The following is a 10,560-nucleotide window of genomic DNA, read 5'->3' on the forward strand; positions in this document are numbered from 1 at the left end:
TAAGTAGACTGTTATAAAGAGCTTACTGATTTATACAACAAGCTATCCGAATTAGTTACTTTTTGGCATATAAATATCAGCATCTGCACCAAATTGCATATTTTTGCTCAGTATTGGGCAAATTGTGTTTTTCTTCATTCAGAATGAGCTCCATATTCTCATTATATTGTATTACATAATATATAGTCTGTAAATAAAAATCTGAGGTAGTCTGTCTGATGTGTCAAATATGATATAGGGTTAATCTAATAATCACTTTCTGTATATTTCTTCTGTTTCTCTGGAGGTTTTTGCTTTCTAGATTGGACACATTTCAGTGTTCACCATTTGAACACAGTTTAGTCTACTTCTCATTTTGAGCTTGTCAAGGAAGAGAAAGGCCAAAAGTGTCATTTCCTCCAGGATACCACCATAAAACTCCTTACCTCAGACCACGCATGACGTCCATGTAAAAAAAAAAAAAACCTGCAATAACCAGCATCAAAAATAGCAGCCTTGGGAAATGCATCCGTTGGTTTTAGTGGGTTTTGTCATTATATGAGCCCTGTGTAATCTCACGCCCAGGTGCGCCGTGGTGCCTCGGGCGGTTAAGATCATGTTAAACCAGGAGATCAGCCTCACAACAAGACTCTGTTCTATCCTACAATCACTTCACTTGTTCAAAAACCCAATTACATAAGCCAAAGCATCTGTGCTCCAAAATCAGACAGATTCATGCCTTTCTTTACAGAACAGCTAATTGTTAAGTTGCTCGCTGACATGAATTAGGTCACGCTGCAGCATAAAACAGATTCCTTCGTATGTCTTGTGAAGGCCTGTAAGGGTTTAATTGCACTTTTCCTCATATTCTGCTAAGATATTATTCCAGTGAAATTCAGCAAAACAAGTTAAGGTTGTCTCTGGTGTTACAGTTTTACAAAGGATGTCTTTATATGTTCTATGTGTGCTTGCAATTGATCAGTGCAAGCCAAAAATCTTACACTCTATAAACTCTTTACTGCGGTACAAACCACAGTGAAATGGCCCTTGTAAACTTTCCCTACATAATACACAAAAAAAGTATTTACGCTGTCCTTAAAACATACATTCATGCAAAAGTGGTTTAATGTTTTTGTAAATTAAAGTAAAAACACATAATAATGGGTAATGTTAGAACATGAGAACAATACTGAAACACTTCATCAAAAGTAATTTTATAATCCAAAAATGTCAATGTGTGCCATTTAAAAATCACTCAAAATATATTTTAGAGGTAGGCAGCATGAGAAAAATTTACATTGTTATGTGTAATGCTAAAAAAAAACAATTATCAAATTGTTTATATATCAAATACCTGTGGTTATGCCTATTGTCATATAATACAGTCAATTAAATGCTTTATGTACGAAAGATACTTCCTCAAAGTTTTTTTTTTTTAGTAAGTTTGGCAGCAGTGCAAAAACACACTATTTAACATTATGTAAAACCGGAGTAAAAAAAAAAAAAAAAATCACCAGTGACCACTGATCTATATATATATATGTTCTTTATTATAGATCAGTGCTAGTGACAGTAACAGGCTTTAAATTCTGTCTGCAGCATTGAAAGCTTTTGTAAAAAAGCCAATATATGGATACAAGTTTAATTCTATATCAACACACCGACTAAACATAAAAATCACCATTCATGCATTTCTATCCTGTCCTAACAGATATCATTATGTATTGCAATGCTGTTCCTGTTATCATAAACAAACCCCGAAATAACTTGGAGGAAGAACTCCTGACTAATTTACCCACCATTAAACACAACTATATTAAATCTGACTATATTTCACGACTATGACCTCACGAACGCTTTGTGTTTTACCTGTGGCTTTTCACCAGCCTGAACTTTCATTAAGATCCCGAGAGCTTTGCTGATGTCCTCAAGAGATACATAGTATGCAGGCATTTTCTGAACAAAATGTGACACATGAGTGTGTGAGTGACACATTGTTACATTGTGTGTTTTCATGGCAATTAAGCACATTACCTAAAATGTTCATATAAACGTATATTTTCATATATATATATAATATATATATTTAATATTTATTTAATATAGTTTTTTACATAATGCTACACCTGTTTAAACAGGAATTAAATTTAAGTAGATTTTAACTAGAATAATTGTGTCTGGACATAAATATTCTCATTACTCTGTAACAGTAATGAGAATCTAATGAGAATCATCAAGAAACTAATGAGTATTGCAAACAACGACGACAAAAAAAAAGATCCAGTTGCATTCAAGTGATGAGAATTGGGGGTAAACATGTTTAATTTACTTGAAAATACCGTCACATTGCACAATAACTTAATGATCCTAAAATATGCTTGATTATCTTTATCAAAAACAAGTTAACAATGATAACAATTTAGCAATGAAACTCTTTGCTGAAGTACTTTTTAAAATTAGAGCTCTTGAAGAAATAGTTCACCCAAAAATTAAGATTTGCTGATAATTTTTCCACTCTAAGGCCATTTAAGATATATAGATAAATTAGTTTCTTCATGAAAACAGATTTGGAGAAATTTAACATTACATAACTTTCTCAACATTAGGTCCTCTGCAGTGAATGGGTGCCGTCAGATTGAGAGTCCAAACAGCTGATTAAAACATTACAATAATACACCACCACTCCAGTCCATAAACCAATGTTTGGGAAGTGAAAAGCATGTTTGTACGAAACAAATCCATCCAGGATTTGAGGGCCAGAGTTAAAACAACTCATGCTGTTTACTTGACGACAGAGAAGCAGTGCAGAGACTCATCAAATCCTTAAACATGAATAGATTGTTTTCAACTGTTAATCTTTCCTACAGGCAGATTTCTTCATATTTTGACTCAATGTTAAGCATAGAGCAAATTTGCATGTGCTAGAATGTGAGGTCTTGCTGCCCTCTAGTGATAATAAAACACTGCTCAGATTACAGGGCTCAGTTCCCCTGTACAACATATTTATTTTATCAGTACACAGAGAAAGTAAAAGATAATCATTATAATACCATGTCCATCGAACTTCAAGACTGGACCAATACATTTACTTCTGAGAATGATGAAACTGTGACGAAGAGTGTAATTTTACCTTTTGCGGTGAGAAGCATGCCTTCACTCTGCAGAAGACCTCCACTAATGTTTCCACCAATTCCTTCTGCACTTGCCTACAAGAAAGGGTGTGATAAACCAGAATCAGTTTAAAAGGTTTAAGATTGAATGCGCATCTTGAAATGAGCGATTATTTAACGCTTAAAATAAGCTGATTATTAAAAAACAAAGAAGACACCTATTAAGTCATTTAATCACTAAGTCTCTTTATACCTGAATTATAATTTACAAGCACAATGTGTAATGTGCTATAAATACCTTTGAGACAATTTATCGTACACGAGTTTGAAAACCAGTTTATTTTTGTTCATTTTGACAGGCTTGTGTCACAGTCCATCATACACATTCCAAAAATATGAAAAACATATCATAATCATGAAAACATATAAATATTGCAAGTTCCCCCATACCTTTTAAAGGCCAAATCTTTGTAACACTTTTTCTTCTCATCAATGTAGATTTCTAAAACAAAGACAAAGTTAAAGATTCACAGGATCGAGAAGATGCTAATGATAGCCGTGGCGAACACAGGCATGGTAACCATAGTAACAGGTCATGAAATTACAGTAAAAGACAGGAATTCAATCACCAATTCAAAACTAAACACACACACACACACACTCACACCATGTGCTTAACCTGAAGTCATCACTTATTTCACAAGAAGGAATGCAAAGCATTGCATTGTATTTTCTAATCTGGTATCTCCACCTTTGGAGATGCATTAGCAAAACCTAAATCCAGTGTGATTTGAGAATTTGAGCATCTTGGGTTTCAATATAAGCAAGAAAGTCTGTACTAAGTCACATGATCAGTGTTACTCCGTTACATGCATTTAGAAATGGTGCCCAATCTGAAATAATTTGCCTACCTTTTATAACATTATTCCATGTATCATTTTACGGTTTTCATTTTATTTGCAGGTTTTAATTTTTATGTCTCTTAAAATGAGTGTTTTTTTTTATTGGTGTTATTTTGTTTTATTTCATAGTTTCCTTTTATTTACATGTTTAAATGTTTCCATCTTTTAATATATATACAGTATGTATATATATATATATATATATATACAGTATATATATATATATATATATATATTTATATATATATATACAGAGAGAGAGAGAGAAAGAGAGAGAGAGAGAGAGAGAGAGAGATAGAGAGAGATTTAGGTGAGTTGGCTGGCCAATCAAGCACAGTAATATCATGGTCATCAAATCACTTGGAAGTGGTTTTGGCATTGTGGCTTTTGGGCAGGTGCTAAAGTCCTGTGGAAAACGGAAATCAGCATGTCTGTAAAGTTTGTCAGCAGATGGAAGCAAAAATATTCTAAAATCTCTTGGTAGATGGCTGCATTGACTCTGGACTTGATAAAACACAATGGACCAACACCAGCAGACGTCACGGCACCCAAATCATCACTGACTTCAGAAACTTAACACTGGACTTTGGATTCTGTGCCTCTTCAGTCTTCCTCCAGACCTTGATTTACAAATGAAATGCTAAAATTTACTTTAAGAGGACTTTGGCTCACTGAGCAACAGTCCAGTTATTTTTCTCCTAAGCCCAGGTAAGATGCTTCTGATGTTGTTTTTGGTGGCTTGGTAGCTCTTTTCCTGAAGATGTCTGAGCATGGTGAGCATGGACTCCAGCTTCAGTCCACTCCTTGTAAAGCTCTCCCAAGTGTTTGAATTGGCTTTGCTTGACAGTACTCTCAAGCTTGTGGTCTCCCTGTTGCTTGTGCACCTTTTTCTACCCAATTTCTTCCTTCCAGTCAACTTTGCATTTAAAATGCTTTGATACAGCACTCTGTGAAGATCCACTCCTTTCAGTAATGACCTTCTGTGACTTACCCACTTTGCGGAGGGTGTCAGTGATTGTCTTCTTGTCCATTGCCAAGTCAGCAGTCTTCCCATTATTGGGTTTTCAAAGAACAAGGGATACCCAGAATTTATACTGTAAGGTTGGTCATTTAATGAAACTCAAGAAAGAGGATTTTTGACTTTCATGAGCTGTAAACTCTAATCATCATTACGTCCTTGTTTTGTTTAATGTCAATGTGCTCTATCATGTCTTTTTGTCAAGGTGCTCTCATGGAAATGTGTTATTTTGTAACTGTTTTCATGCATGCACGGTGCACTTTACTTTCAGTTTGCACTTGTTCAAATTTCCAAAGAAATATGCAATGTGTACGTTGACTGGCCAGCTATCCAGTGCATTGTGATTGGCTGAATACTTAAAGAGTGTGATGGAAATGTTATGCTCCTTACTATACTGTGATGCTGTGTGTCCCGGTGTGACAAGACAAAACCAATAAAACCCATTACAAACGAGGCATTTGTTGCATCCAGTGGGGACATAATTAATGATTATAATGATTTATACAGTCTTGTCACACATTGCCTTGCATATCCCGCTGTGTAAACATAAAAGCATGTCTGCATTTGTGATCTGAGAAAAGACAAACAACAAAGTGCTACTCTACACTGCTCAAAACTCGTGTTTGAATCATCAGTGGCAAATACTTTAAATCTATTAAATACTTCAAGCGTGTGACGGAAATGTTACATCCCTCACCATACTGTGATGCCGTCTCCCGGTGTTCTAAAAAATAATGGTACATTTCAGATTATGCTATCAACACTGTATTTATCCTACTGTAGGGGTATGTCAGCGATTCTCAATTCCATTTCTCACGCCCCCTGCTCTGTACATTGTGTATGTTTCTCTTATGGCTTTAGACATTTGTTCTATTCGAACATAAGTGTCCTGCGAAGTGGACATCACAGGATATTCCACCATGATTCCAGTTCGAAGCGAACGTATATGTTCCATTCAAAGTGCATTGAAGTGTGCGAGACATGAATTTAAATGGTATTTTTTTTACGGAGGTATATGATGTCACACTTGTCAGTGTGTGAAGATGTTTCGCAGCACAAATCGGTGAATGAATGTTCAGAAGTAAGGTATAGGCCAAACTTCCACAGATTTCCCCTGCTCAGGGAGTAGGGAGCAATGAACCCTGTGTAGGGACCATGTCAATGACCCCCCTGTGTAGGGAACACAGTTCATGCACGGAGCTCACTTCTAATGAGCTGATTATCTGAATCGGGTGTGCTAACAAAGAGAGACATGCAAAATATGCAGAGCTGGAGGGCGCGAGAACTGAAATTGAGAACCGCTGGGGTAGGTGTACATGTTAATGAAGTATTTTGCTTCCAAATTATGCTCCCATCTGTTTTACCATCTGACAGGGTAGCACAAATCGTCAGAACACCCGTGCGACAGGACAAAACCAATAAAACCATGACTGCATTTGTGATCGGAGAAACGACAAACAACAAGTGCTACTCTACACTGCTCAAAACTTGTGTTGGAAACATCAGTGGCAAATACTTTAAATCTATTAAATCTTTTGGAAGGCCAAACAAAGTATGTTCACTTTTGCAATGAAACACAATTAAGTTATGCATTCTTTCTTTGCATGAACATTTGGGCGTTGTTATGCAAATCTTCCCACTTCGTGACGTAGACATGTGAGGGCATGCTAGAACGAGGCGTTTTAGGAGGGCGTGGACCAGTCTTAACTTTTAAATAGAATATCTCTTTGGGTTTGAGACTTAAAGGGTTAGTTTACCCAATAATCAAAATTATGTCATTAATAACTCACCCTCATGTCGTTCCAAACCAGTGAGAACTCCGTTCATCTTGGGAACACAGTTTAAAATATTTTAGATTTAGTCCGAGAGCTCTCAGTCCCTCCATTGAAGCTGTGTGTACAGTCTACTGTCCATGTCCAGAAAGGTAAGTGTGGCGAGTGGGGCGGGGCTGAGGGACGTGGGAACAAGGAGTGAGGCCGGCAATGATTGGGCAAATAAGTGACACCTGCGACCCACTGCCGGTCTCGAGTCCCACGTAGGAGATGGAAGGATATAAAACTGGAGCGACGACAGTGAAGGACGAGAGAGGACCAGGCCTGGGATTTTAGTTGTGTTTTGGTTTTTATTTGAGTGCACCAGTCGTCCATGAGGGGCTGGTGCGCTGTTTTGTGTTTATTTTGTATTATTAAAGTTTCATATGATTGTCTGCCGGTTCCCGCCTCCTTCTTCCGGATGAATACTAAGTTTAATTCATTACAGTGAGAAAAACATCATCAAAGTAGTCCATGTGACATCAGAGGGTCAGTTAGAATATTTTGAAGCATCGAAAATACATTTTGGTCCAAAAATAGCAAAAACTACGACTTTATTCATCATTGTCTTCTCTTCCGTGTCTGTTGTGAGAGAGAGTTCAAAACAAAGCAGTTTGTGATATCCGGTTCGTGAACGAATCATTCGATGTAACCGGATCTTTTTGAACCAGTTCACCAAATCGAACTGAATCATTTTAAATGGTTCGCGTCTCCAATACGCATTAATCCACAAATGACTTAAGCTGTTAACATTTTTAATGTGGCTGACACTCCCTCTGAGTTCAAACAAACCAATATCCCGGAGTAATTCATTTACTCAAACAATACACTGACTGAACTGCTGTGAAGAGAGAACTGAAGATGAATGCCGAGCCAGATAATGAACAAAAGACGTCCGATTTAAGAACCGAGGAGCTGATGATACTGCGCATGTGTGATTCAGCGTGAAGCAGACTGACACACAGCGTGTCTGAACCGAACTGATTCTTTTGGTGATTGATTCTGAACTGATTCTGTGCTAATGTTAGAGCCTAGGTAAACCGAAGGCTTGAATCAAGGCCAATCATCACCAATGACGTCATTACGTCGAGCGCAAAAGAACCGGTGAACCGTTTTCTTCAACCGGTTTATTGAATCTAACTTTCCGAAAGAACTGCTGATGATCCGAAAACCGATGCAACCGATTCTTGACTCGTGAATGAGTAAATGTTTCGTTCATTATCTTCGGTTCAGTCAGTGTACTGTTTGAGTAAATGAATTACTCCGGGATATTAGTTTGTTTGAACTCAGAGGGAATGTCAGCCACGTTAAAAAGGTTAACAGCTTAAGTCATTTGTGGATTAATGCTTATTGGAGACGCGAACCATTTAAAACGATTCAGTTCGGTTTGGTGAACTGGTTCCTTTCTGGACATGGACAGTAGACCGTACACACAGTATCAATGGACGGACTGAGAGCTCTCGGACTAAATCTAAAATATCTTAAACTGTGTTCCGAAGATAAATGGAGGTCTCACAGGTTTGGATCGACATGAGCTAACCCTTTAAGTCTTTGCAACTTTAGGAATCTTATCTATTCACGAACAGCATGTAACACTCCAAAGAGAAATATGACCCCGTTAACGTCAGTGGACTTGAAATTGAAAAATGGTGTGTATTGATGTCTTTCCGCAGTTGAAACAAGATACCTTCTGATTTTCATTCATGTTTATTTCATGCTATAACAAATAAAGAAGAAGAGACGATCATTTTTGAGCATTTGTTTTGCTCAGAGGAACAAAATCCATAGGTTTCTTTTGACAAATTAATGCTGATCAAAATGTGATGATGTTATCACATTCACTGTAGAGCCATACTGTATGAGACAAATGCAATGCATCCGAAAAAGCATAGAATCTCCTTTTTACGAGACTGGATTAGTAGTTCAAAAAATATTAAACATTTAAGAACAATAGTTAATTTTAGCCGCGGGCGGCTGTCTCTGTCTTTAAAGGTTAAAAAATTAATTTAAAAGAAATGAAAAAAAATATATAATAATCATGTGTTTTTCAAAGTCTTGACACATTTCCAAAGTTTGGTTCCTATACTTAAAACAGTGGATTTTTGAAAAATGTTCAAGCATCTCTTCTGGGTCAAAATTTAATAAAATGAATTTTGATGGTAAAATGAACTTACTTGATTTTTCACTATAGTCTGTATTTGAGCAAAATTTGGAAAACAAGACATCCTCAAAGTGAATGGGTTTCCATGCTTCTTTCATTATTTCCAGTTCATGGATGAAAGAAACTTTATTTACATTGTGGGGTAGTTGATATTTTATATGATGCTGTGACAATAATTTAAAGGTAATTTAAAACTCATTTTATAAATAGCTTGTAGTCTCATAATTAAGAGGCTATATAATTGTCATTATCATTATGTAACAAAAAGTAACAGTCATGGTTAAGTGACTCTCACTGAGTGAGAATGATTTACTTTAATAAACTGATTTACAGTAAGCCTTTACTTTAAACTGAGCCACGTGAATGTTTTATATGGTTTGAAAAATATACCTTTGAAAATGTTTGAATATATATATATATATATTACAGCAGGGATATCTATTACATGCATAATGTTTAATATTATTACATTTATTTCATATACATGTAATAATATTCATTATTTGATAACCGATTTAAAAAAAAAAATCTTTTTTAAAGACATGTACAGTACAGGTACCCAGTCAGAACAAGAAAACCCTAAAATAAGTGTTAACATTATAAGGACCTGAATGTGTTTTCATTGCATTTGACACCTGCAAGCATTGAACGAGTTCTCATTTACCCCCGGAGCGTCAATGTGTTCATATCACATCAAGCAAACTGTTCCCAAGGGTCTTCACTTTACAAACATCAGTTACATATTAACAGGTGCAGTGTGAGAAGAGCACATGCAATCAAGAGGAAAAATGGCATTACTTTAGTTTACAAAGTCATGATATAGAGGGATGACACGGAGAGGTCATCAGACATCCGAGGTCAGTGATTTCAGTGTTCATTTGAACATTTAAATGATTTACATTCAACAATGAATACAGACCAAGAAAGAAAGAAAAAGTGGTGTTGGTTTGCCAGTCCTTAATATCAACATAAAATAGCTTAAAATGTACATAGAAAATAAAAACAAAATACTACAAATAATAAATGTTTAATAATGTTTAATCACTTATTAATAAATAGTGAAAATAATATGCTCCATTCAGAACATACAGATCCATAATGAGGTGGACCGCAACGAAGCAGGCCTACATTTACTTGAGGATTGTACAACCCGAATTCCGGAAAAGTTGGGACGTTTTTTAAATTTTAATAAAATGAAAACTAAAGGAATTTCAAATCACATGAGCCAATATTTTATTCACAATAGAACATAGATAACGTAGCAAATGTTTAAACTGAGAAATTTTACACTTTTATCCACTTAATTAGCTCATTTAAAATTTAATGCCTGCTACAGGTCTCAAAAAAGTTGGCACGGGGGCAACAAATGGCTAAAAAAGCAAGCAGTTTTGAAAGGATTCAGCTGGGAGAACATCTAGTGATTAATTAAGTTAATTGATATCAGGTCTGTAACATGATTAGCTATAAAAGCTTTGTCTTAGAGAAGCAGAGTCTCTCAGAAGTAAAGATGGGCAGAGGCTCTCCAATCTGTGAAAGACTGCGTAAAAAAATTGTGGAAAACTTTAAAAACAATGTTCCT

The sequence above is a fragment of the Carassius carassius genome, chromosome 44 (genome assembly GCF_963082965.1).
Source record: "Carassius carassius chromosome 44, fCarCar2.1, whole genome shotgun sequence".
Lineage (NCBI taxonomy): Eukaryota > Metazoa > Chordata > Actinopteri > Cypriniformes > Cyprinidae > Carassius > Carassius carassius.